Source organism: Dermochelys coriacea, chromosome 5, assembly GCF_009764565.3.
Source record: "Dermochelys coriacea isolate rDerCor1 chromosome 5, rDerCor1.pri.v4, whole genome shotgun sequence".
Classification (NCBI taxonomy): domain Eukaryota; kingdom Metazoa; phylum Chordata; order Testudines; family Dermochelyidae; genus Dermochelys; species Dermochelys coriacea.
In genome coordinates, this window is record NC_050072.1 from 37,737,080 (window position 1) to 37,764,866 (window position 27,787).

Sequence of the window (27,787 nt, forward strand, 5' to 3'; positions counted from 1 at the left end):
TTATTGACAAGTAAAAGACATCAGTTTTCATGATGATCAAACCTCAAAAGGTTATGAGTAAGCGTAAGATTTTGTCACAGTTATGTTTAGTAAAAGTCACGGACAGGTTGTGGGCAATAAACAAAAATTCATGGAAGCTTCCAACCTGTCCATGACTTTTACTAAAAATAATGGGCTGGTTAATGGGGGGACGACTGAAGCCCGAGCCCCTTGGAGGGAGAGTGAAAATCACAGCACCAGCCACAGCAGTTGACAGCTCCGGGGCTCCTGCCACTCTCGGTAGCTGAGAGCTCTGTGGCCCCTGCCACCCATGGTGATTCAGAGCTCTGGGTTCCCCATGCCCACAGCAGCCGACAGCTGCAGGACCCTCATCACCTGTAGCATCTGAGAGCTCCAGGGACAGCAACTCAGAGCTCTGGGCCCCTCCCATCTGCATCATCTGACTGCTCCAGGGCCCCCATCGCCCACAGGTGGCTGACATCTCCAGGGCCTCCTCCGGCTGTCAGCTCTGGACCCTCCGCCCCAGGGCATGGGGCTGAAGCTGAAGTGGAAAATGTCACAGAGATCCCTGAGAGTTGTGGAATCCGTTACCTCCATGACAAAATCTTATCCTTAGTTATGAGATTTCCTCTGGAGAAGCTCCCCCAAATTTGAATGTGTTTCTGAAACCATTGAGGTCCTCTTTTTCTCTCCTTCCTGCCTCAGACCTTTCTCCCTCCATTCTTCCAGAACCAGCTCCTTATGTTACCTCCCTTTTTTCCATGAGCCATCAGCAGCTCAACTCCCACCCCCTAATCCCTAACAGCTCTCTGGACACCAATTTTCTCGACTTCTTGGATCTCCAGCCTACTGCCTAACTCCGCAGCTTCTCCCCCTGATCTTCAGCAGATGTTCTTCCTGCAGCAATATTCTAATCGGCTGGGTTTCTGGTATGGGTCAGGGACTCAGCAAGGTCTTAGGCCTGATGCTCTCTTTGGCAGGCTCTGGCTGGCTACTGTATTCAGCTATTATCTGGTGTAGTGATTCTTGTGGTCAAAGGTACCTCCTCTGATCCTAGGTGAGATTAGGAATTTAAATAAATTAGAGTTTTTCCCATCTGTTGAGACACTGAGATGGATTGAATCAAAATTAGGAGGGTGTTTAATATCATGGAAAAGAAAGGAAGATCCTTATCTGAACTTTTAAAAACTTTTTATGATTTCAGTTCATTTGAATTTGGGGCTGAAGTAGGGACCATAGGTCCCATTTTGCCCAGGACAGTCACTTTTTAAGCTCTGTCCCGGCTGTCCCAACTTTTTTGGCAAAACTGGGCATTTGTTCCATTTGCTCTTGCCAACTGATCATCAGTTGGTAAGAGCAAACGGGACAAATGCAGTTTTGAAAAAAAAAAGGGGGTGTGTGCAAGCCCTAGTGGGGCACAGAGAAACATGTAAGGCAGGGGTGGTGAGTGCTAGCCCCATGCAGGAGGGAGGGCTCAAGAAAGTGGCTTGAGCTGGGCTGGCCCTGCGCAGGTGAGTGGCAGGGTGGGGGGGAACAGAGGGCCTCCAGCCGGCCCCACGCAGATGGGCAGCCGGGGTCGGGGGGGAAGGGATGTCATTCTGGCCCCATGTGCCAAGGGGAGGAGGATCTCAGGCCAGCCCCGTGGGGTGTCCCATTTTCCCTTTGGAAAAATATGGTCACGGTAGGCTGAAGTTTGGGACATTTCTTACTTTATCTGAGCTGATTTGCCATGCTCCTATGTTTATGTGCTTGTGACATTCTGTACCTCAAAGAAGCACCCTGGAACCCCCATATCCACCACTGTCATATAATTATGATATGTTCTGTACAAAGTATGCATTGTGAGGTATCATTTTAAAAGCCTTGATCTGTTGAACATTAATATCCTGTTGGATTGTATGTGCTGTCATTGTACGTGAAGTTATGGAGTATTTCTACATGTGTTACTCAAATATTTTATGAGGTTAGGAATGCCCACAGCCAGCCTTTCAGTTGTAACAAAGAAGTAGCCATCACCTGCCAGAGGGTCATTAATGGCTTATCAACACATAATTCACTATCCCTTCTCAGAGAAGGCACATATGCCATAGGGGCAAGCTAACCCACAATCCCCCTACTGTATTTTCCACTGAATGCATCCGATGAAGTGAGCTGTAGCTCACGAAAGCTTATGCTCAAATAAATTTGTTAGTCTCTAAGGTGCCAGAAGTACTCTTTTTCTTTATCACAGCAAGGGTCTTTCTAGCAGCTGGAAGAAAGTATGAGACAGAGACAGGGACATCATCACTTGACCTTTCCTCTCCTCCCCCCACTGTCCCATCTCAACACCTGGGAGATTGTCTGCAAGAAAAAGACTTTGAACTGGGGAAGTTTGGTCCCAGGCTGGAAAGTGGTCTACTCTGTGTATTGAAGAACTGTAACCACATGTCAGGGTGAGACATTGCTTGATTCAAATCTGGCTTAGTCTAAGTTAGAATTCAGGCTGCTTTTCTAATTTTGTTTCTTAGGTAACCAACTTTGATCTCTATGCCTGCTACTTATTATCATTTAAAATCAGTCTTTCTGTAGTTAATAACTTTGTTTTATATTTTACCTAAAACAGTATGTTTTTGATTGAAGGGCTAAGGGAATCTCAGCTCAGCTCAGGTTACAAAGGCTGGTGCACATCCACTTTCCTATGAAGAAGCAATGAACTACAAGGTAATGAGTTTACATTAGCCAGGCTTCTGACCAGTGCAAGATGGTACCGTTCCGGGGTGAAAGACTGGGGAGCTAGAGGGAATTGGCCAACACCTCTCTCTACTGATGGTTCATTACTGGCTGAGAGGTCATTCATGTAGTTGAGTGTGTCCCTGCCTGTGGATGGCTGTGTAAGTGCAGTGCCAATGAGAGGTTTGTAGCGTGACAGCAGCATCACATGTGAGAGATAGCCCAAGTTGGTGCATTCGGAGAGCTCAGGGGTCCCACAGTCCAGATTGCACCCTGGGGGCCCTGTCACAATGCTTCAGCAATCTCAACCTATAACCAGTTCATGTTACTAAACTGTTATACAAATTGATACATTTGTCAGTTTTCTGTCTCAGGTAAGGCTGGTCTTTTACTTATTTGGATTCCTTGTTTTCTCCTGTTGTTGTTCCCCTCCTTTTCTTCAGAGTGCAGGTTTTGTTTTTAATGTTTCCCAGTAGCCAGTCTTAGAACTCCCTCTGCTGGTGAAATGCATCCGATGAAGTGAGCTGTAGCTCACGAAATCTTATGCTCAAATAAATTTGTTCGTCTCTAAGGTGCCACAAGTACTCCTTTTCTTTTTGCGAATACAGACTAACACGGCTGCTACTCTGAAATATGATGCATCCAGTTTGCATTCTTGTTAAAATCATTGTACTGGGATGGATCAGTTGTGATTTTGTCCCATCCTATGCTTAAGGCACCCTCTTTTCGTCCAGACTGTCTCACATGCAGAGAAGTTAAATACAGATTTAATATTTTTAATGTACACATTTTTCAAATTAGCCAATTGCAGCTTTTCTTATACTAGGATGGCTGAGATATAATATGTGTCCAGCAATATTCTTTAACATTTACTCTAATTATTTACTTTCATGATTCTAACACTGAAATTATTTGCTTTTATCATTCTTACATTGGAAGACATACAGGTTGATTCTTTTGATCCGATACACTATATGGGAGCATTAATAACCATTTCACATTTGCAGTTTATGTTGTCACTAATCACCTCAATATACATATAGACATATGCATATTGCACTGCTTGATATGCATTATTCTGCATAACATATATCAGAACTAATGTGAATGACTGTTTCTGTCATAACTCACTCATTTTTGTTTACTTCATCTGAAACTTAGAGGCCAACAAAATTATTTTCACAATTTCACTTACATTGGGCTGCCCATATTTAATTAGTGCACAACAAAAAAAATGGAAGGCACAATCATATCTCCCCCCAAAACACCTGTGGGAATTGTCAAAGGAGGCATCTGAAACAATGGTCATTTGTATAACCGTCTCTAGATTTCTTCCCAAATTGCTTTAGGGGGCATGCGGCAAGGCCTCCTCACAATTTCTGCAAATCCCTGGGTTGTACAGGGAGCATTCCTCCCTGAACTCACTCACTCCTCTTGCACACGTCTCCTGGCATCCTTTGGGGGTGACTAGCATCTCTGATGGCAAGAGCAAGGAGTAGTCCCTGCACTCAGGAAATCACAAGGACATGGTTCTGCACCCCACCCTGAGGATTTCTTAGAGCTGGTTCATACAGTTTGTGATACTGCATGAGTGCATTATTGTGTTTTGTCCATTTTGTTTAGTACAACCTGGTTTACTTATTCTGTATATTCCAGACAAAAAAGCACTCTCAGTAAGATGAAGTTCAGGTGCTAAGTATATATCAGTAACTTAAAGATAAAAATCCTTACTAGAGCAGTCTGATTCGTTAAAAAAATACTTGAAAAATTGCTTGAAAATTCAGAATTAAGGTTGAATTTACCAAACCTCAGAATATTTGAAAGAATAGCTACCAGAAATTCCAGACTCCTTCAACTCAGCCTCTACAGCCTTGCATCAAAATAAATCTAAGGGTATGTCCACACTTAAACCAAAACTCTATTTTATCTACCCATAGCAAACAGCTTAGTCTTATCAGTGACTGCAAAAGCTAGAATATCTCACTCCTAATCCTGCAGGGACTCTCGCTTTCTTTAGGAGGATTCATACTCTAGCAACAGAAACTCTACTTTACATATGCCTAATTGAGGCAATAGCATACTGAAGTCTACCATCCCACCCTCCTCAGTAATGGCCCAGTCCTGTGAGGAGCTTGGTACTCCTGAGGATTGGACCCTATGATTCCATGTGACAAGTGTTATGCACAGACCTAGTTTATCTCCACATATAAACCTCCTAGCTCCAGATCATAGCAGTTACATGGAAGGAACAAGGACAGCATGGCAAAAAACATCAGGCTTAGAATCACACAGCTAAGAACAAATGAAAAAAATATTTTCATGCCCTAACCCTTTAGATTCCTTTCCTCTTTGGTAATAATTTCTTAATACCTAAATATTGCCAGAGGTTAGGCAAGATTCTTTCAGTGGAACAAAAAGTTCACTGCTTCTCTTTCACCTGTTTTTCCACAGCCTGGGCCATAGTCTTCATCTACTGTCAGACACATCACATGAAATAAAATTTGCAGGGGATGAAACTTGAATTTTTAATTTCTTCTTTAGCCTAGGTGGGAAAATGTTGTTTTCTGAATTCCCAGAACAAAGTCAGCAATATTGGTGCCTGAGTCAGACATGGTTTACATCTGATTACGACTGATTACGACTGCATTAGAGAAACTGGCATTAAGAAACAAGATTCATAGATACTAAGGTCAGAAGGGACCATTCTGATCATCTAGTCCGACCTCCTGCACAGCGCAGGCCACAGAATCTCACCCACCCACTCCTATGAAAAACCTCACCCATGTCTGAGCTATTGAAGTCCTTAAATCATGGTTCAAAGACTTCAAAGAGCAGAGAAGCCTCCCTCAAGTCAACCATGCCCCATGCTACAGAGGAAGGCGAAAAACCTCCAGGGCCTCTCCAATCTGCCCTGGAGGAAAATTCCTTCCCAACCCCAAATATGGCAATCAGCTAAACCCTGAGCATATGGGCAAGATTCACCAGCCAGATACCCAGGAAAGAATTTTCTATAGTAACTCAGATCCCATCCATCTAATATCCCATCTCAGGGGATTTGGCCTATTTACCCTGAATATTTAAAGATCAATTACTTACCAAAATCCCATTATCCCATCATACCATCTCCTCCATAAACTTATCGAGTAGAATCTTAAAACCAGATAGATCTTTTGCCCCCACTGCTTCCCTTGGAAGGCTATTCCAAAACTTCACTCCTCTGATGGTTAAAAACCTTCATCTGATTTCAAGTCTAAACTTCCTGGTGGCCAGTTTATACCCATTTGTTCTTGTGTCCACATTGGTGCTGAGCTGAAATAATTCCTCTCCCTCTCCTGTATTTATCCCTCTGATATATTTATAGAGAGCAATCATATCTCCCCTCAACCTTCTTTTAGTTAGGCTAAACAAGCCAAGCTCCTTAAGTCTCCTTTCATAAGACAAGTTTTCCATTCCTCGGATCATCCTAGTAGCCCTTCTCTGTACCTGCTCCAGTTTGAATTCATCCTTTTTAAACATGGGAGACCAGAACTGCACACAGTATTCTAGGTGAGGTCTCACCAGTGCCTTGTATAATGGTACTAAAACCTCCTTATCCCTACTGGAAATGCCTCTCCTGATGCATCCCAAAACCGCATTAGCTTTTTTCACAGCCATATCACATTGGCAGCTCATAGTCATCCTATGATCAACCAATACTCCAAGGTCCTTCTCCTCTTCCGTTACTTCTAATTGATGCGTCCCCAACTTATAGCTAAAATTCTTGTTATTAATCCCTAAATGAATAACCTTACACTTCTCACTATTAAATTTCATCCTATTACTATTACTCCAGTTTACAAGGTCATCCAGATCCTCCTGTATAATATCCCGATCCTTCTCTGAATTGGCAATACCTCCCAGCTTTGTATCATCTGCAAACTTTATTAGCACACTCCCACTTTTTGTGCCAAGGTCAGTAATAAAAAGATTAAATAAGATTGTTCCCAAAACCGATCCCTGAGGAACTCCACTGGTAACCTCCCTCCAACCTGACAGTTCGCCTTTCAGTAGGACCCGTTGCAGTCTCCCCTTTAACCAATTCCTTATCCACCTTTTGATGTTCATATTGATCCCCATCTTCTCCAATTTAACTAATAATTCCCCATGTGGCACGGTATCAAATGCCTTACTGAAATCTAGGTAAATTAGATCCACTGCATTTCCTTTATCTAAAATATCTGTTACTTTTTCAAAAAAGGAGATTAGGTTGGTTTGGCACGATCTACCTTTTGTAAAACCATGTTGTATTTTGTCCCATTTACCATTGACTTCAATGTCCTTAACTAATTTCTCCTTCAAAATTTTTTCCAGGACCTTGCATACTACAGATGTCAAACTAACTGGCCTGTAGTTACCTGGATCACTTTTTTTTTCCTTTCTTAAAAATAGGAACTATATTAGCAATTCTCCAATCATTCGGTACTATTCCTGAGTTTACAGATTCATTAAAAATTCTTGCTAATGGGCTTGCAATTTCAGGTGCCAATTCCTTTAATATTCTTGGATGAAGATTATCTGGGCCCCCCGATTTAGTCCCATTAAGCTGTTTCAGTTTCGCTTCTACCTCTGATATGGTAATATCTACCTCTATATCCTCCTTCCCATTTGTCATGCTACCATTATCCCCAAGATCCTCTTTAGCCTTATTAAAGACTGAGGCAAAGTATTTGTTTAGATATTGGGCCATGCCTAGATTATCTTTAACCTCCACTCCATCCTCAGTGTTAAGCGGCCCCACTTCTTCCTTTTTAGTTTTCTTCTTATTTATATGGCTATAGAACCTTTTACTATTGGTTTTAATTCCCTTTGCAAGGTCCAACTCTACTCGACTTTTAGCCTGTCTCACTTGATCCCTACATGTTCTGACCTCAATTAGGTAGCTTTCCTTGCTGATCCCTCCCATCTTTCACTCCCTGTATGCTTTCTGCTTCTTCTTAATCACCTCTCTAAGATGCTTGCTCATCCAGCTTGGTCTACAACTCCTTCCTATGAATTTTTTCCCCTTTCTTGGGATACAGGCTTCCGATAGCTTCTGCAGTTTTGATTTAAAGTAATCCCAGGCCTCCTCTATCTTTAGATCCATAAGTTCTTCAGTCCAATCCACTTCCCTAACTAATTTCCTTAATTTTTGAAAGTCAGCCCTTTTGAAATCAAAAACTCTAGTTGCAGATTTACTTTTGTTAATCCTTCCATTTAGTTTGAACTGAATTAGCTCATGATCACTTGAGCCAAGATTGTCCCCTACAACCATTTCTTCTATGAGGTCCTCGCTACTCACCAAAATTAAATCTAAAATGGCATCCCCTCTAGTCGGTTCAGCAACTACTTGATGAAGGAATCCATCAGCTATCGCATCTAGGAAAATCTGAGCCCTATTATTATTACTAGCACTGGTCCTCCAGTCTATATCTGGGAAGTTAAAGTCTCCCATGATCATGCAGTTTCCATTAGTATTTACTTTATTAAAGACATTAAAAAGGGCTTTATCCATATCCAAATTAGATCCCGGAGGTCTATAGCACACCCCAAGCACTATCGTAGGAGAGGCTTTACTAGTTTTCTTCCCCAATGTAATTTTTGCCCAGACAGACTTTGTCTTATCCATTGCATCGCTTCTTATTTCTTTACATTCTACCTCATCATTGATATACAATGCTACTCCACCCCCTTTACCTTTGTTTCTGTCTTTCCTAAAGAGCACATACCCTTCAATACCTGTAGTCCAGTCATGACTACTATTCCACCATGTTTCTGTTATCCCTATAATATCTGGTTTCACTTCCTGCACCAGTAGCTCTAGTTCCTCCATTTTGTTACCTAGACTCCTCGCATTGGTGTATAAACATCTTAATTTTTGCTGTTTGGCCTCGCTCACATTTTGTACCCTATTAGGCACAGTCATTCTACATCCAGTATAACCTATTAGACTAGTATCCACACCGCCCTCACTCCTTATATACATTCTCCTACCCACGGCTGTATCCATTCTTACTTCATCTTCTTCCCTCTCAATGCTAAAATCTGGCGTGGAGATTTTCTGGACATCTCCCATCCATCTCCCCCCAATTCCTAGTTTAAAGCTCTCTTTATCAGTTGTGCCAGCCTCGATCCTAGAAGTCTATTTCCTTCCCTACTCAGATGAAGTCCATCCCGAGAGAACTGACCTCTGTCCGTGAATGCCTCCCAGTGGCCATACATCCCAAAGCCCTCCTTATAGCACCACTGCCTAAGCCATCTGTTGACAGTCATAATCTTGTCACACCTTTGTTGCCCTTCTCTAGGAACAGGAAGGATCCCGCTAAAGATCACCTGAGCCTCAATTTCCTTAAGCGTCTTCCCCAGCCTAGCATAGTCTCCCTTAATACTTTCCAGCGAGAATCTAGCCATATCATTTGTTCCACATGAAGGATAATTAGGGGATTCTTTCCCGCTCCCTTTAGGATCCTTTTCAACCTCAGGTCTACATCCCGTATCTTAGCACCCGGAAGACAGCACACCCTTCTATTCTCAGGATCAGCTCTAGTTACAGGCCTGTCTCTTCTTCTCAATAAAGAGTCCCCGATCACATAGACCTGCCTCTTCCTGGTGACAGTGCTATTCTCCAGTCTCTCCCCTGTTCCCTCTGGCTGCAAGTTCTTTCCATTCCTATTTTCCCTTACAATCTTCTTCAACCCATCCTGTATCCTCCTGGGGCTCATATTTGGTGTAGTCTCCCTTGACTCTTCCCCTTTTTCTATAGGACTAGCCTCTCTTCTCTTCTTCCTTACCCTTCCACCTTCAACAAGTACCTGCTGAGCCCCTTCTTCATTTTCCAACTCTGCAAACCTGTTCCTAAGCTCTATTTCTCCTTCACTAGCCCGTCTTTTTCTCTGCCTGGTTCTTTGAGTCACATGTTTCCACTGACCACTTTCCTCATCCAGTCTCTCCTCAAAATTCCCCAGCCCTGGTTCCATCTGTGAGTCTGAGCTTTTCCCTTCAGATACCTCATATCTTTGCTCCATCATCTGCTCAAACCCCTTCCTCTTGTTCAAACCAGACAAATAGTTGGAGATTTGGAGTTTGATCATTATGTATCTGGGAGTTAGGTGTTTTCTTTCAGCTAGGTCAGGTGCCTCACTTGTGAGCATTCTGAAGTAATTATTAATAATAAAACCAAAGATCAGATCAGATTCAGGTCCTTGGTGTGTCTGTGCTGGATTAACCTATGTAAATGGAGAAATGGTGTTTGGAAGGAGGATTTACCTTTAATGTTGTAAGGCATTGTGATTACTGCTTTATCATTATACTGCTTTGATTTCCTCTTTTCCCCTCTTAGTAAAGCAGATTATACAGTAGGCCAAATCCTGGGCTGCATTAGGGTCAGAGTAACCAGCCACAGAGAATTCCTCCTAACATAATAAGATAGTCAGGTGGCACAGAGCTACCATGGCAGGCCCTACACTACTCCTCCTCTCTGCACCTAGTGAAGTGGGGGGTGTGGGGAGTGCATTGCAGAGCATCCCTATGCATCAGTGATCCCTAACTGGTATAACACCAGTTGGAGAAACTGGCAGCTGGTACAACTTCAGTATAGCCAACTCCAGCAATCAAAAATCATTAACCACCCCACCCTCCCATGAAATTGTCTTAAAATTCATTGTATTTTTTTAAAAATAATAAATATGGGGTTATTTTTGTTTGCCTTCTTGTTTACGAGCTACGTGGGTACATTTGGATCACATTTTCCAGCTTTTCTCTGCTACACTGAGGGCTACAGATGTGTTTTTGTTTGTTTTTGTAACCAGGAGCAGAGATCCTCTTGCAATCTCTCGCTTCCAGCTCTGGGGCTTTAAGAAAAACACTGAATAGCATGAGACTTCCATTAAAATCATGAGAGCTGACAACACTGCAGCTTAGAGCAGCCAGTGGTTCTATGTGCACTCAGGGACTATCCTGATGATCAGAGGAAAGCAAGGTGGGCTTAAAGCAGAGGTGGGCAAACTACAGCCTGCCCGGCCCCTGAGCTCCTGGCCAAGGAGGCTAGCCCCCGACCCCTCCCCTGCTGTTCCACTTCCCCCACAGCCATCCCAGGCTTTCCAATAAGCCTGTCCTGCCACTCTGAGAGGCATGTTAAGGGGGCGGAGGGAGCGGGGGTTGGATAAGGGGCAGGAGGTCCCAGGGGGGTAGTCAGGGGGCAGGGGGTGGTTGGATGGGATGGAGGTTGGGGGAGGAGTCAGGAGACAGGGAGCAGGGGGGTTGGATAGAGGGTGGGGTCCCGGGGGGTTGGCGGGTCTCGGGAGGGGGGGACAGGGAGCGGGGGGTTGGACAGGGGAAGGGGTCCCGGGATGGGGCAGTCAGGATGGGTTGGATGGGTCGGGAGTTCTGAGGGGGGCAGTCAGGGGACGGGAAGTGGGAGGGGGCGGATGGGGGCAGGGGCCAGGCTGGTTGCGGAGGCATAGCCTTCCCTACCCGGCCCTCCATACCGTTTCGCAACCCCGATGTGGCCCTCAGGCTAAATAGTTTGCCCACCCCTGGCTTAAAGTCTCCTCTGAGCACCAACTACCTTCTGAGCTGAGCCAATCCCTTCTCGTCACATCTGAGGATCTGGACCTTCCAGTGTCTTGTCTCCATTTTCCACTTACCTTCTTCCAATAGTCATGCCTATAAAAGTGCTGTCTAATCTATCAGTCTGTTATCAGTGTATCCTGAAACAATACTTTGAATATGCATAAATATCTCTTTCAAAGGTTCTGAGAGAAAAAATAAATACTAAAAAATACTAGAAATATGTTGTCATTCATGCACATCACATTACAAAGGCACATTTAGTAAGAGACTGGGAAAATGTGATAGCTCAGTTCATGCAGATCCTATATTTTTAAATCTTTTTCATCTCCAAAATCTAAGGAGCCAATTTAGCTGTAACTTTCTGTCTAAGCCACTAGGCTGCACTACTTTCGATGAAAAAGGAACAATAGAGCAGCAAGGTTTCTCATTTTGGGCGGACTTTTTCAGTTACGCAAACTTCACATTTGAGCACATCAGCGTTGTGCTTATACTAATAGGATCCGTAACTAATGCAGACATCATGCTAGGAAAGCTGCTGGTGGCATTTCAATTATCTGCCAAATGATTAGATGAGGAGCCTTGAAATAAATAAAACCTGGTATGCCATTGACAGAGTTCCTAAATGTATTAAATAAATCCTCCAGGACACACTCATGCAATGATAGTCTCATTTAGATGAAAAAATAGATGCTATGGGCCAGCAAAGCATTGGCCCAGCCCCCTTTTCCCTGGATGTGACCCCTACACATGCCAGGAGCAGGGTGATATGGATGTGCTCAATGCTGATGTGCTCAAATGAAGGCTCTATGCCACTGGAGGAATTCTCAATGTAGGTGCTGCTCTGATTGACCAGAGAATCAGGCCCTATTTTTATTATATTATATTCTATATAGTAGCATAGTGTCCACAGGTATCAGTTTTATAATATTCTGCCTGAATTGTGCCTGTGGAAAAGCTATTTTCCCTACCTTTCCAAAATGCTAACACCCTATATCCAAATCATTTCTTTGTCCAACATGAAAAGAAAGGGCAGCCCCTATGCCAGAGGAACAGACAGATTCACAGCATTCTGGAAATGGGAATCAAATTACTGATAAACTCAGTCTGCTTATGTCAGGGCAAGTGAGAGGAGAGGAGGAGATGGAGGAAATGCAAATAACCAGAGCATAAGGGCACAGGCAATGCATCAGCTTCCTAGAGCTACAGTGTGCTAGAAATATATGCATGACAAACCATTTGGGTTTATGCAAGGAGCTGAAAGAAGACTTGGTGATTGAGATGCAACAAATCATGCATTACCAAGGTGGGTACAGCCATGTCACAGAGTGAGTTGGCCCTTTAAGGGGTGTTAGGCTTAGCCCCATCTCTGCCTAGTTATCCTACTGCCCTGTGATGGGCATGGGGTGATGTGTGGGTCGGCAGACCAGGCATTGTGATTTTTTTCAGATAGTAGAATGGCAGGTGAATGTTAATGGTGTGTTCAGTACTTCAAGGAGACTAAGGAAAGAAAAGAAAAGGAGTACTTGTGGCACCTTAGAGACTAACAAATTTATTTGAGCATAAGCTTTCGTGAGCTATAGCTTACTTCATCGGATGCATTTGGTGGAAAATACAGAGGGGAGATTGATATACACACACAGAGAACATGAAACAATGGGTTTTATCATACACTATAAGGAGAGTGATCACTTAAGATGAGCCATCACCAGTAGCAGGGGGGAGGGAGGAAAACCTTTCATGGTGACAAGCAAGGTAGGCTATTTCCAGCAGTTAACAAGAACATCTGAGGAACAGTGGGGGGTGGGGTGGGGTGGGGTGGGGAGAAATAACATGGGGAAATAGTTTTAGTTTGTGTAATGACTCATCCATTCCCAGTCTCTATTCAAGCCTAAATTCATTGTATCCAGTTTGCAAATTAATTCCAATTCAGCAGTCTCTCATTGGAGTCTGTTTTTGAAGTTTTTTTGTTGAAGAATAGCCACCCTCAGGTCTGTAATCGAGTGACCAGAGAGATTGAAGTGTTCTCCAATTGGTTTTTGAATGTTATAATTCTTGACGTCTGATTTGTGTCCATTCATTCTTTTACGTAGAGACTGTCCAGTTTGACCAATGTACATGGCAGAGGGGCATTGCTGGCACATAATGGCATATATCACATTGGTAGATGCGCAGGTGAATGAGCCTCTGATAGTGTGGCTGATGTGATTAGGCCCTATGATGGTGTCCCCTGAATAGATATGTGGACAGAGTTGGCAACGGGCTTTGTTGCAAGAATAGGTTCCTGGGTTAGTGGTTCTGTTGTGTGGTGTGTGGTTGCTGGTGAGTATTTGCTTCAGATTGGGGGGCTGTCTGTAAGCAAGGACTGGCCTGTCTCCCAAGATCTGTGAGAGTGATGGGTTGTCCTTCAGGATGGGTTGTAGATCCTTGATGATGCGTTGGAGAGGTTTTAGTTGGGGGCTGAAGGTGATGGCTAGTGGTGTTCTGTTATTTTCTTTGTTGGGCCTGTCCTGTAGTAGGTGACTTCTGGGTATTCTTCTGGCTCTGTCAATCTGTTTCTTCACTTCAGCAGGTGGGTATTGTAGTTGTATGTCAACTACATACAGCAGCTCTGCTGCTGCTCTCCCTCCAAGTCTGGCCTGCAGAGCCTCTTGGCTGGGAGTGTCTCCCTGCACTGGGCCCACTGCCCAGGGTCCCCCCTTGCTCTCCCCAGCTGCTCACCGCACCCAGCTCCAGCCCCAGCCCCAGCCCCAGCTCCACTCTGCCCCAGCTCCAGCTCCACTCTTCCTCAGCTCTGCTGCTGCTCTGCCTCCAGCTCCCTGGGCTGCTTCTCTGGCCCCTCTTGCTCTGGTTGCTGCAGCTCTGCTCCCAGGACAGGTCTCTTCTCTGTGGGCGGCTTCTGTGAGTCTGCTCCCAGTACTGACCTGCTTCCTGGGCTGCTCCTCTGGCCCCTCTGGATCTGGCACAGCTCTGCTCCCCAGCTCAGCTTGGGCCCCTGTTTTCTCCTTAGCTCGGCCCCACTCTGTCTGACCCAGGCAATTTCAGTTTACATGGAGGATGGGACTCCCCTGGCCTCCTGACTCCCTCATTAGCCTGCCCGCTCTGTCAATCAGGCTCACCTGGAGCATTGGATGCTCCCCATTGTTCCTGGGGACTTTGCGTCCCATCGACCCTTCCCCTTTCTTTTGGTTCTGGCAGCTAGCCAACCAAAAAAATTCCATTGAGTTTTAGTAAGGGGACAACAGTCCCCTTACACTAACATTACTTTTCATCTGTTCAGTCCCTTTGACTGATCACTTGATACCTACCCCAATCATTGACAGAAATGAGCAAAGCAGAATTAGCAGGGGTGGAAAATAAAAGTGATGGTACCATATTCCTTTCTGGAGAAGCTGATCTAAAACATTTGGGGCTGCTCTGTTCTTCAGACTGATGATTTGTTATTTAAAAAGATGCCCTGCTGGTCCTAGGTTTCTTTTGATAAGAGCAAAAAACAGAAATAGAAAACACTGGGTTAACTCCATGGTTATCTCCCCATACACAGTGCTGATACCACGACTTTGGGAACCATCTGAAAGACTAGGTTGGCTTAGGTATATGCTGAGTTGTCTTGCATCCATGTTGAGTAAAGACACAAAAGAATCTGAGGACTGACACTGATTAAAATGTAGAGGGAGCCTAGGTGATGGATTCATGTACAGAAATAGGCAAAGGGGGTCAGTGAGAATTTTAATATTATCATGAGTTTCTTACCAATCCAAATCAAAATGTCCCAAACAACAAAATTACCATGATTCCAGTAATTAACCCTCAAATGCCCAATATTTCAGATATGCAGTGTTGCTGTATCCATGTTGGTCCGAGGACATTAGAGAGACAAGGTGGGTGAGGTATATACCTACCAGTATTTGAGATGCAGATACTGCTTGATATGTCATATCGATAACACACAGGAATTTTGGAGTTCTGTTAAAGCACAGTATATGGACAGATGGATATTTCCAAATAAAATTCACAGTGATGCTCTCTAAACAATATCATTTCATCCCACAGCTGATTCAGTATTAAATGGATGGAAGAGGAGAGAGAAGAGGTGGAAGAGATACCAAGGGAAGCAGACAAATTTACTAGCTGTTTTCAATCTTACATCAAGCTCTGAGGAACAGTCAGCATCCATCCCAGGAAAACGGATGCAGCCTGGAAGCACTGAGAAGCTCAAAGAGGCCCCACTTCTCTTTTCTTCCTCTTTGTCTTTTAGCTTACATCAGGTGATTGAGACCTTTCCCAGCATCTGGCTCAGCTTTACTGGAGCCAGTGCTTCCAGTGATTGACAGGAGACACTGCTTACAGTAAAATGGATTTTCGCTGTTGTTGTCTTCTGTCTCTGCCACCCTCTCCTCCTCTTTTTTTCTTGTTTTTAAATGTTTTTAAAATAAAACTGTTTCTATGTTCTCTCACTCACTGTCTCCTCTTCTCCTCCTCATTATCTCCCTTCCTGGGCCCCCACTCCCACCCTGTTAGTCTGTTGTACCCTCCTGATGTCGCTCAGCTGGAGTCCTGACTGCTTTTCATCAGAGGAAGTACATCTTCAGGAGTTCAGGCCACATGCCCTCTCACTGATTGGCAGGAGGGTTTGCAACTTGCAAACCTGTTAGCATGAAGCAGTAATGGAACAGGGAGACACAGCTGTGAGTGGCCACGATTCAGGAAAGTGCTTAACTATGTCAGGACATGACCCAGCTCTTGCATCTCTCCTGTTGAGGTTACACTCCTACAAATTTAACATAGCCAAAACAGAGCTCCATATCTCACTTACAGTCCTCCCCTTCTGCCACATTCTTTGTCCTCATTGACTGCACCACCATCTTCCCATTCACTCAGAGAATTGGTGCTTCCCATTCACCCTAAGCGGGTGTCATCTTTGAATCTGTCCTTTTGCCATCCAGGTTATATTTAAATATTTCCACTTCCTTCTTGATCACATCTCAAAAATCTGGCCTTTTCTCTCCTCTAGTACCTTTCCATCTCCCGTCTGACTACTGCAGCCTCCTCTGCTCTGGCCTTCTTGATACATCCTTTGCCCCACTGATGTCCATTCAAACTATAGCCAGACCTCTCCAGAGTGCGACATTGTGCAGCACATTCCACATTAGAACTCATTCAGTCTCCCTGACTTGCTGCATTGCAATATTTTGTGCTGTCCTGCAGGGGCAGGAAGCACAGGCTGCTGGTAAGCCAGGTTGGGGAAAGGAGGCAGAGATCCTCTTTGGGCAACTGCAGGCCCTGAATGCAGACAAAGTTGAACAAGAAGAACTTTATTAAATCCTGTGGACTGCTCTGTCCATATGCCTGAGTTGCTTTCAGCTTGACTCCTGATATTCCTTGTTTCCTATCAACAACAGTACCTCCAGTTCCCTCTGACTCCAGTTCCACTAATCATGATACATCTTCCAAATTTTACAAACATTTGAATATAAACAGTAAAAATAAATAAATGATGCCCAGATAACCACTCTGTGTCCCTTCAGGAGGAGGTTGCTAGCTCACAACTGAGTTGGAGTCTTATCTTTACCACAGACTCAGCTGGTCACATGGTCTTTGAGACAATTTGGTCCCCTCAACAGGTGGCCACACCAGATGTGATCTCCCTCTGTCTCCAAGTCTCACAAACTATCTCTGTGGAGTCTCCTCCCTCCCTGTGGGGTTGGACTGTGGATGGCTCTCTGTTTCTCCGTTCTGTGGTGATCTCTGTAGGCTGTCTCTGGGCATTGTGTCTGCTGGCTCCTGACTCCTGTTCCTTTGGATCATTTGTCCATTTGCCCGGTACTGAAGTCAGGCTTACCAGCCTTGTAATTGCCGGGGTCACCCCTGGAGCACTTTTTCAAAATTGGCGTCACATTAGCTATCCTCCAGTCATTTGGTAGAGAAGCTGATTTAAATGATCGGTTACAGACGACAGTTAGTAGTCCTGAAAATTCACATTTGAGTTCCTTCAGAACTCTTGGGTGAATACCATCTGGTCCTGGTAACTTATTACTTTTTAGTTTATCAGTTTGTTCCAAAACCTCCTCTAATGACACCTCAATCCTTCAGATTTGTTACCTAAAAAGAATGGCTCAGGTTAGGGAATCTCCTTCACATCCTCAATCATGAAGACCGATGCAAAGAACTCATTTAGCTTCTCCGCAATGGCCTTATCATCCTTGAGTGTTCCTTTAATCGTCAAGTGGCCCCACTGGTTGTTTAGGAGGCTTCCTGCTGCTGATATACTTAACATGGTTTTTTTTTGCTATTACTTTTTGAGTCTTTGGCTAGCTGTTCTTCAAATTCTTTTTTGGCCTTTTCAGTCTGATTATCAATCCCTTTCTTAATGATTCCCAATATTCTGTTCACTTTTTTGACTGCTGCTGAATATTGAGTGGATGTTTTCAGTGGGATTCTGTTTTCCAATTTGCATTACTTTGCATTTATCAACACTGAATTTCATCAGACATTTTGTTGCCCCGTCGTACAGTTTTGTGAGATCTCTTTGGACTTAACTGTCTTGAATAGTTTGGTATCATCCGAAAATTTTGCTTCTCACTGTTTACCCCTTTGTGTTATACCAATAAAATAAAAACCAGCAGGATCTTATTAAAGGGGAAAAGGCAAAATGCCACATTTATTGTGAATACAGAAAGAATCATAGTAAGCAGTTAGTTATAGCTATAATATTCCATTCAATTTCATATTTATTCACACATTCATTCATACACACACACACACACACACACACACACACACACACACACACACAGGTTCTGCAAGGTTGCTATCATAGTTACCAGCCTTAAAGTTGCTCATGCCAAGCCACTGACCAGGTGGCCTGGACATGAGGGCAGGGCCTTGTCAGATGCTCATCTGATGCTCCTGGAAGTTGGTTTGCAGAATCAGACCCCAAAGTTCTCACTTTCTAGAGTCCATTTTTATAGGAATTTCTTCCTATGTCAGTCTATGGGAATTGTTTCATCATGCTGTTGCTGAATCAATCAGCAGATGGCACATTCCTGACAGCTCTGTGCTGCCAGATGTTATCTTGTTCTTTGGTTCTCCCATCCTTGAGGCTGTTGGGTGGATTCCAGTCTGCCCTCCGGGGATCTTCTGGTTATTGCCACTTGATGCCTTCTTCAGCTGATGGACACTGGATTCTTAGGCTGGCACCTCCCTGATCATTCAGTTATTATCCACACCAAGCATCCATCCACGTACATCCTCTATCTCTATTTTAATCACAATTGTTAACAAAGCAAGATTAATACAACAAAAGTGCATGGAGTCTCTGGGTGCTCTTTCTGTTGTTACAGAGTATTGCTTTGAGTCTCTCTCTGTGAGAGTAGTAGTTGTTACAAAGAATTGCTTTGAGAACAGACTCAGTCTTAGAATGTACTAACACAATTAGCAGCTTGCAAGTTTCACACAGAGAGGGAAAGAAACAGTACCAAAAACCAAGAGACCTCTTAATTAGTAATACCCTGGAATTTAAACTATGGGGAATCAAACTCATTTGTGACTTTAATAAGGAACTTCTTTAATATGATCCAACATTTGCCTCACTGTTTACCCCTTTTTCCAGATCATGTATGAATATGTTGATCATTATAGGTCCCACTAGAGACCCTAAGGGACACCACTATTTATCTCTTTCCATCCTGAAAACTGACCATTTATTCCTATCCTTTGTTTCCTATCTTTTAACCAGTTACAGATCCATCAAAGGACCTTCCCTCTTATCCCATGACTGCTTACTTTGCTTAAGAGCCTTTGATGAGGGACCTTGTCAAAGACTTTCTGAAAATCTAAGTTCATTATATCCACTGGATCACCCTTGTGTATATGCTTGTTGACCCCCTCAGAGAATTTTAGTAGATTGGTGGGCATGATTTCCCTTTACAAAAACCATATCGACTCTTCCCCAATAAATTATATTCATCTATGTGTATGATTGCGATGGGTTTGGTCACAGAGATCTCCTTGGGACTGTCACCAGATGTGCTGAAATTACCTCTGAGCCTGTTTTCCCTGCCAGCTTGGGGCTCCAGAACCCTGCCTTGTTGAGCCAGACACGCTAGCCTGCTGCAACACAGACCCAAGGTCTGGTCCATGCCCCCAAAGCTGCAGACTTAATTGAAAACAGCTCAGCAGGTTACCTGTCTCCAGCACCCAGACACCCAGTTCCCAATAGGATCCAAACCCCAAATAAAGCCATTTTACTCTGTATTAAGCTTATACATGGTATATGCATAAATTGTCCACCCTCTATAATGCTGATAGAGAGATATGCACAGCTGTTTGCTCCCCTAGATATTAATCACTTACTCTGGGTTTATGTGAACAAAAGTGATTTTATTAAGTATAAAAAGTAGGATATAAGTGGTTTCAAATAATAACAGACACAACAAAGTAAGTCACCAAGCAAAATAAAGCAAAAACACACAGGTCTAAGCCTAATACATTAAGAAACTGATTACAGGTAATATCTCACCCTCAAAGATGTTCCAATAAGCTTCTTTCACAGACTAGATTCCTTCCTAGTCTGGCCCAATCCTTTCCCCTGGTACAGTCTTTGTTAACATCTAGCAGACATCTCAGGTGGTAAGCAGGATTTTTCTCATGACTGGCAAACCCTTTTGTCCTGCTCCACCCCCTTTTATAGCTTTGGCACAAGGCGGAAATCTTTTGTCTGTGCTTATCCCCACCCCTGCCTCATCAATGGAAAAGTACCAGGATCAAGATGGATTCCAGTATCATATGACATGGTCACATGTCACTGTAAGACCCCTAGTCTCCATTATTCCTGGGTTGGCCCACACATACACAGGAAGGCTTGCAGGTAAATAAACCATTTACAACCAATTTTCCTAGTCAATGGAAGCCATCAAGATTCTAAACCACAATTAATGGCCCACACTTTGCATAATTACAATGGGACTTGAGAGTTATACTTCATATTTCTAGCTTCAGATACAAGAATGATACATGCATACAAATAGGAGGAATGTATTCAGTAGGTTATAACCTTTGTTATGATACCTTACAAGAGACCTTTTGCATAAAGCATATTCCAGTTTCATCATGTTCACACTCATAAACATATTTCCATAAAACATATGGAGTTCAACATCACAATGACAATTCTTTTCTTTACTATAGTTTCAATCAGTTTGCCCGGTACTGAAGTCAGGCTTCCCGGCCTGTAATTGTCGAGATCACTGCTGGAGCCTTTTTAAAAAAATTGACATCACATTTTAAAAAATTGATATCCAGTCATTGGGTACAGTAGCTGATTTAAAGGACAGGTTACAAACCACAGTTAGTAGTTCTGAAATTTCACATTTTGAGTTCCTTCAGAACTCTTGGGTGAATACCATCTAGTCTTGGTGATTTATTACTGTTTAGTTCATCAATTTGTTCCAAAAGCTCCTCTAATGACACCTCAATCTGGGACAGTTCCTCAGATTTGTCACCTAAAAAGAATGGTTCAGGCTTGGAAAACTCTCTCACATCCTCAGCCATGAAGACCAATGCAAAGAATTCATTTAGTTTCTCTGCAATGGCCTTATCATCCTTGAGTGGTCAGAGATTGGATATTTACACCAAGATATACTGAATGAAAGAAAGAGGAAGGGAAAGAGAAGGAAGCATGCAGGAGAGATAATATAAAAATTGTTACTCAACAGAAAGCTTAATGCCAGAATGCTAAACTAAATAAACGTCTTTTAAAAGTCAGACAAGGTTTGGGATAAAATAGATGGACTCATGGGGATGGGTGACCCTGACTGATGGGATCTCAGTATCTATGTGTATTCTCCTTTGTAGAAAACAAAGCATCAACACTTCTTTACAGCCCTTCTGCGGAAGTGTATCAAGTAGCATTTACTGAAGTGGAGGGGATTTAGGAAAAACACATCGGTCACCGAGAGCACAGCAGAAGAGACACAATGTACTCAAGAGCTGAAACACAAACAGCAACTTGTACAGAGAGCATTAATTATACAGAAGTTTATTATGTGTGCATCCTTCTGTGCCTCAGGGAGCATTCATCATTTCAGTTCAGGTACAAAGAGTACCTATGAAGGGACATGGAAAGACTTTCTGAATAAAACAAAAAGTGATGAAAATACCTATCAATGACAGCATGATCTCAACAGATTTGACTTGCTAACACGTACACTAAAAAAAAATAAAGTATCCTTTTTGTAGTGTTACAAAAAATGATGAGTAAAGTCTCTATCACTGACTACAGAGAAGAAGTGGGGAGGGGAAAGTTCTGCTGTTCAAATATAAATGCAGGAGTTTGTGAGCACAACAGTTGCATGCACATTTTGGTGGGTGCAGCCATCATGGTTGTGTTTGAAAGGGTGTCCCCCAGTGTTCCCATACTGCCAAGTATCAAAGGGCATAGGATTTTATTTTCCAAGTGATCAGTGAACCCACTCTTCTAGTAATTTCCTTGACAGCCATCTTGCCATTCCACATCCCTCAGGAAGTCCTTTGAGTCTCGCCCCAGAAATCCATTCCCAACAGCTTCCCAGCACTCCTACCTCCTCTCCATTTACCAAACAGTCAATAGGCTCCTTCCCTCCTTCAGGTTACAAAATAACAGTCAGGTCCTCCTCCATTCCCACCAGATTTTCCTCTTGTGAGGAAGTCAGATGGCCCTCTTTCTCTCTCTTCCCCCAGGAGGTAGCAACAGGAGGAAGAGTCAGCTTCACAAAGGGGACAGCATGCTGTGCTGTCATTGAATTAACTTGTTCCCCTGTCTATGGCTCATTCTGCAGTAGTTATAGGCCAGCAGTGAGGATTCCAGTTGGTTAGACCATGATATCATGAAGAATGGTGGTAGAACAAGGAGCTGCAGAAAGCAGTAAGAAATAAGAGAAGCTGGAAAGGTGATGGAAAATAATCCTTTGGAAGAAGCAGTTGCCACCTATAGAGCCTCCATGTTAGCAGCATTGCAAGCAGTTAGAAAGGTGAGAAACGTAGTTTTAGATGAGCTGTATAATGAGCGAACAATTGCCCTCAACTTGCCAAAAACAAAATATATTCAGTTGTGGAGAAAAGGAACAAAAGGAAGGAAGACAGAGTGAACACACTATTTGGAAAAGATGCAGGGGGTGGAGCGCTTGTGACAGGAGACATGGTAGGGAACTGATGGGGAGAATACTCTGAGGATCTACTTAATGATGAGTACCTTTTCTGTGATAGACTACCATCATGTGAACCAATAATTACGGATGTTGATGACCTGTGAGTACATATTGTACACAGAAATAAGCATGGATGGGTGAACCAGTTTAACTAAAATAAGGCCTGACTCAAGCTTTTGCTCTATGTCTTGAAGTGAATCTAAACTAGTTTGGTCAATGATGATTAACTTGGTTGCTCTGCCATGTGCTAAACTAGCTCCTGGATTGCCTCAAGGCCAAGGACACTCCCGTATACTCCTTGGCCCCTACCAGCTCTCCCTGCTCACAAAGCCCCTTTCCCTTCTCCTAATCTTGTTAGGAAGCAAAGCAACTCTGGATGCCTCAACTACTTCTTCTTCCCCCTTTCTCAGCTAGTTCAGACCAGTCTTGTCCAGGCTGCTCTATATGTGATTTTGAATATTTATCTGGCACAATGACCATGTACATTTATTATCTAAATATCTGATAAGAAGCTTCTGCTAACACCAGGAAAATGTGCACAGCCTAATACAATCTCTGCACAGGGAGGTACCCTAGGAGAAGGCATATATGGAAGTGCATTGAGCACAAAAAGAGGAAGAAGAGAGGGAAGACAGAGGGCACAGAAACAAAGCGGTGACACCTACTCAATAACAACTGTGGAAGGTAGAAAAAGAAAACACTGAAGGATCAGTTTTCTGATAGGAAAGATGCTTGTCCTAAGGGATTGAGCTGCATGATGTAGTGCTCATACAGAAGAAAAGAATAATGGGATGAATGTTCTTCTTCCCCTGACTATTGAGAACAGTTTGCATATTTTGCTACAGGTGATGGAAAAGCAATTTGCAGTTCACCTTTAAGCCATAGAGCAAGCCACCACTTCTACATCCTTGTGAGTTCATTTATACTGAGATGCACTCTTAGCAGACACATAATGCCTCCAGTAACTGATGTCACCACATTAGGGAACTGCAGAATAACAGAGCTCCCAGAACAAGATGCACTCACAGAACTCCAGAGCGAGTTCTTTTATTTTTAAAGGCTGTTTTACAAGTGATTATACTGCTTTGAGGACTATTCAGTTATGGCTAGATTGTGGCATTAGCTACAGACCTGAAAAAGGTTTTGCATATGTAAATGCTCAATACTCAAGGGATGCACAACCTACACAGGTCATTTCTTAAATAGTCTTTAAAATAATGTATCAGTGAGACTCTTTGTCCTGATCCTGCAGTCCTTACTCATGTAAAGCTCCCAGTACAATCAACAGTAATTATGATGAACTAAAAATGGCAGGACTGATCTTACTCTGCTCTCCTCATGTAAATAAACAGCTTTGTGAATAATATGTTCAATATTACGTAAACCTTCCAAAGCGAAGAAACCAAACCTCTCCATGTCATTGCCCATTTTGTGGAGCAGGAATTCCCCTTAGCACTATTTACCTGTATTCTCGTTATTATTTTATTGTTTGATGGAAAAGCTCTCAAGACAGATTTTAAGACTGGTAGAGTACGTTGACATGGCAGAAACTGCTTCATGTGAACAGTTTATTTAGAAGAGTAATGACAACATTGAAGAATTTCATGTGATATGGGGCAAATTCTTTTATCTAAAGGTAAGCACAAATGTACAATTGAGGGCTACATGAGGTTGCTAGGCAGGCACTGTGGGGTGAGGCTGTGTAGCAGACTTCGGTTTTGCAGTTTCCTTACTTTTTTACAATTTGACACTGTTTAGTGTTATTTGTAGTGTTGTTATAGCTGTGTCAGTCCCAGGACAAGAGAGAGACAAGGTGAGTGAGGTCATGTCTTTTTATTGGACCAACTTCTCTGGGTGAAGAGACAAGAGAAGTTGGTCCAATAAAAGATATTACCTTGCCCACCTTGTACGTATGTATTTAGTGCTATAATTATGGATAGTTTTGTATGACTGTTAATAGGGGGATTTTTTCTTTTAAAATACTGTCATTCCAGTAATGGGAATTTTTAATTAAAAACTGTGTTCAGTAAAGCATTTTAGTCCAGTCAATAGGACTAAACCTGTGAATATATTTCAACTTTTAGTCACATAGGGACCTCTTATCTGAGAATATATCTAAGATGCACAGATGCTTTTGCACCTGCTAACCTTAACTGCAGAAAAGGTAGTGGTGTAAAACATATGGTCCAACCAGATTTTTTCTTTGCTTGATATTTAAAGGATATTTGGCCATTATAAAAATAGAAAGGCACCATTAGCAACTAAAACTAATTAGTTCCTGTCCATAATCTGCTGAACTGAATACTTGAACCTTAGATATTTGACTGAATATCAGATGGCAAACTTTTTCAATTTAGATATAAGATAAGACTTCCTTCATCTTACACATCAAATATAGTCAGTTCTCTAATAGGTATCAGTACACTTTGTGATGGTCAGTCGAGGTTTTATTTTATTTCACCTTTTAAAAAGGCATTTAAAATTCCACAAGCGGCAACAGAAACGTGCTTCTGTAATAGTTTCATGGACTAATTTGAGAATTTGTAAGATCATCAAAAGTTTTTGTGACTAAGAGCAAAGGAGCAAAATATGCAATTATTACAATGTGATTTGCATGCATATGCATTTTGGTGTGAACCAAGGAATAGGAAAGGTTACAGATTTTGCTTTAACTCCAGAAGGTCTCCCTCCAATAGCCATAGATCACCTTTATATTCTCATGGCTGTTAAGCAAAGTTTTTTTAGCCAAGAGGAAAAAGGATCTGATTCTTGGTTGCCCTACAGCCTCTTTATGCCACTCTTGTGATATATAGGGGCCATAAACCAGACACAAATGGCCCCTCTGAAACTCCTCTTGTATAAGGGCTTTCTCTAGCCAGCACAGACAAGTAAGAGGGCTTAGGGCAATGGAAAAGAAAGACATGTTGGAGGAGGGAGGAGGCTTGGCTGCAATGTGTTGTGCTCCAGTGCTTCTCAGCTGGGAGGCGACCATTGCAGCTGAACATATGTTGACCTTTAGGTGGTTCTAATTTATGCTGAGGAGTGGGCATGCCCCTGGACAACTTGGGAGAATGTGGATTGCAAAGGTGGCCAACATGACTGCTTAAAATTTCAACAGCAGTGGGTTACAGTGGAGTTGCATTTTTTATTAATAATGCATGTAGTTTTAAATCTGAGTCAAATGTACTCGTATAAATTCAACCTTTTGGGTCATATCCTGACTCCGGCACACAGCCCTCTGTGCAAGGCAGCCCCACACCAAGTCAGGAGTGAAGGAGTACTCCCCTGGGCCCTCAGAGCAGCAGCAGTGTTGCCCCATAGCACCTACTGCATGCTCTGAACTGCAATAGCCCATGAGACTGCTGAGCTCCCTCTCCTCAGGTAGGAAAGGCTGGTGGATGCACTGTTCACAGCTGTGTTCCTACATCAGCATGCCCTGCCCCCAAGACCACTGCACAATGAGGTTCCGATTGCCCATATGGATCAGCGATCTGTGGTGCAGGCAGGCACCCTGTGCAGGCTCCAAGACTGCTGCCCATCCCCTCCCCGCCACCTTATGTAGTACCGCTGCATCAATTGGCCACATCCAAGGCCCTCTATGTCAGCAGAGGGGAAGGGGAAGAATTTGACTCATTATTAGCATCTTCATTCAAAATTATTCTTCATTTAATAGAACTGGTTTTACCTGGGTCCCTTCCCCTACTTCACAGCTTCCATGTGAGTTTTAGCCAAGGGGGAGAACCAAACTAATCTTAGTGGTGTCCTATTTAACCTAGCCATTTAAATGGCTAATACTTTTCTAATGTGGCTTTTTAAAAACATAGCTAATACTACAGCTAGCACTGAATTATTGGAGGTTTTAGTAGATGTGAAATGCACCCGGATCCTGTCACCCAGCAAAACTGCTTTTGAAGAAACAAAACAACTAATAGGCAAGCCAATGGGAGTTTTCCCTATGTTTTGAGAACAGCTGGATGAGTCAGTGGTGCTGAATAATGTATTAAACAAATTTTACAATACTTTAAAAATATATTATTTTCTATTTTCTGGAAGATCCCTGTTTGGCTCAAGGAATATGGCCCAGATCCTCAAAGGTATTTAGGAACTTAACTCCCATGGAAATGAATGGGAATTAGGTACCTAAATTCCTTTTGAGGATCTGGGCCTACTTTCCTTACTGGTTCCCTTTGTTTTCAGAGGTATCATACCAGCATTTCAGTCCTACTAAAGTCAAGGTAAAAAAACAAGAATCCATCCAGCTGGTGTTTTATCTATTTTTTTTTCTAATAGAGGACCATTCCACTTGAAAAATAAAACATACCCTTGCTCAAAGGGTCAGCATGGTCTAAATGGGACATAAGTGAGACTTGACTTGTGCATAGGTGGTGTGTTAGCCCTATGCACAGGGCAGAATTTCACCTCATAATGGGAACTGGAAATTAAATGGTAATCTGCATGAGTGCAACATGCAGACCCCAAGGCAGGATTGGAACCACACTCAGAGAGAAGTATGGAATCGGGGTCCATGTGGTGCACAAAAGATTTCAAAGTATTAATTTAATGAGCCTTCCTGTTGCAGAGAATATTTAAAAGAGGGAATGTATAAAGATAAATTTGGAAAGGCATATATAATGTCATTCTGTTGTCTTCCACATGTACATGATGGCAGGTCATTCAGCTTCCTTCCTTTTGTTTTTCCTGCTACACTATCTGCTCCTTTCTGTTTCTAAGAGAGAACTGCAAACAAAAAGTAAAAAGCATCATATGTCATTTGTATTGAATGTGAAAGCATGGTCATTTGGAAGAATTTTGCATCCCATATAACAGGTTTGTATCTTAACAGTTGTAACATTGAGGCAATAAACTATGCAGGTACTCAAACGCCAAACCTTCAAGTCTTAGGTCTCTCTCACAATAAGTTACAAGTGCTACCAGATAATTTCCTTCATAATATCAAGGTTGTTAAAAGCCTTTACCTTTAAAATAATAACCTTGCAAAGCTCCCACTATCACTCCTGAACAAAGCTTTAGAAAATGTGACACTAGATTCCAGATGTGAACTGTTAAATAGAGATCTAAAGCAAAGCAACTGGCTCACAGTAGCTAAATGTGGGTATACAAGTGTTGCAACACAATATAAAGCCTGTGAAACAAGCTTTACAGGAGTCTTCATGGGTGTCAGCATCCTGTTAACCTTATTGCTTGGTGAAATAGGACTGCTGGCGTGGTGGAGTTGTTTCTCCACAATCAACTCAAGTTCACTGAATGTATTTGATATGAAAAAAAGATACCCATGATATCAATGAACC